Raw genomic sequence first — 1,708 nt, 5'->3', positions numbered from 1 at the left:
ACCAGACTTCTAAGGGAAGTTATAGAAAAGAAACAGTGCAAAAGTTTCTATGAAACTAAATAAAAAATCCAGTTTGAAACACCTCTCCTACTGCCTACCCATCAGCACTTGCTTCCCGTATATTCTTCCACCTTTTTTCCAGTCTTCCTTTTGCATCTTCCTTCCTTGTTTGTTTTGGTCCTTCCTCCATCTTTTTACCTTCTTGCCTAGCGCATTGCCCAAGCCTGAGAGAGCACAACTGTGTGGGAGAGGCTCCCTGCCCCAGGGTTAGCTTTCCCGGCTGACCTCCTCTGAGGAGCTGGCCAGACGGTATCGGTGGGCTGTTTACAGTCCAGCGAGGCCTTCACTTCTAGCTCTTGGACCTTCACAGGACGTGCTGAGTAGATTTCAGTCCAAGTTCCTGTCACTCCTCAGGGCCACCAGGAGATGTTTGGAGCTGCTTTCCTTCTTTGAGGACAGAGCCTCTTCTAAAAAGACATAATCGAGTCTCCCCTGCAAACTGTGAATGGGGGATGACCAAGGAGTAGGAAACGAGTGTACTTCTCTGGAAGTTTTAGCATACTCATATAAAAATCAGTGATCTAGGACTTCTGGTAAGATGGCAGAATAGGCAGACAAGTAGACTCTTCAACAAAGAAAAGAGGAACCAATTGAGAGAGATACAGAAGATAATCCTGGAACCCTGAGCTTTGAAAGGCACTATACAGAAGTGGATTAGGCACCAACTAGTGGGAAAACCTGAACGAAAACTGAGTATAGAGATGGTTGGAGCAGTGGACTGTCAGCTACTCTGACAGAATCAACAGCCTGAATATTTCCAGGTGGTGTTGGGACCTGAGAATTGACCTAAGGATCAGCCCTGCTTACCAAGAGCTGCAGGGGTGACTCAGCTGGTGGCCTATGACTAGGAAGGGAAACAGCAAGGAGGGAGACAACCAGAGCTGTGGACTTTCAGCTGTCTGGTGGGCAAAACTATTTGGATTGTTTACAAGTGGCGGCCATTTTGGATATTTAAAGTGACCGAGGGTACAGCCATTTTGAATGTTTACCAGCAGCAGCCGTTTTGGATTTTGAAGTGACAGCATTCTCAGATTCCGGGGACCCAGGAATAGGCTCCATTTGCCAAGGTTGGCAGGGCCATATGGGAGGCTGACAATGGGAAAGGAGACAGGGGATGAGAGTATAAGTGCTGCCACTAGTGAACAGAGGAGCCCAGCACAGCACCCTGCTTCCGTAGATAACATACAAACAAAACAAAGCAAACGAAAATTGTGGGCAAGTCACTCCAACATACAATCACCAATTAAATGTAAACACAAAAACATCACAATGCCTCGAAGACAACAGAGCATCACAGTCCACACAAAGAACCAAGATAAAGCAGGAGAAACAAGGGACCAGCATACAGACCCAAAACACATCCCTGAGGAAGATGCAGCATTGGAACTCCCTGATAAGGAATTCAAAATAATTATATTTAGGTTTCTTCAACAAATTGAGAGGCATATCAAGGAAAACACTGACAAAATTGAGTAAACACAAAGAAAACGCTAGAACAATTTCAAAAGACAGTACAAGAACAAAATGACAAAATAAGTGAAAAATTAGAAATGATACAAAATCTACACACAGAAATCCAGAAGATTAATACTAAATTTTCAGAAATAGATGACACATTGAACAGGCAAAGGAGTAGAATTGAATCAAT

The 1,708-nt window shown here is 44.0% G+C and overlaps 1 protein-coding gene across 1 annotated transcript in view; it reads left to right on the top strand.

The window, feature by feature from the left end:
* The window catches only part of WASF3 (WASP family member 3), a 23,530-nt gene that overhangs the window by 1,017 nt on the left and 20,805 nt on the right, over positions 1-1,708 (top strand). The gene's annotated exons all lie outside the window — the stretch shown is intronic.

Source organism: Orycteropus afer, unplaced genomic scaffold, assembly GCF_000298275.1.
Source record: "Orycteropus afer afer isolate SDZICR_OR568_19922 unplaced genomic scaffold, OryAfe1.0 scaffold00630, whole genome shotgun sequence".
Taxonomy (NCBI): Eukaryota; Metazoa; Chordata; class Mammalia; order Tubulidentata; family Orycteropodidae; genus Orycteropus; species Orycteropus afer.
This window is presented reverse-complemented; position numbering and strand designations above follow the sequence as displayed.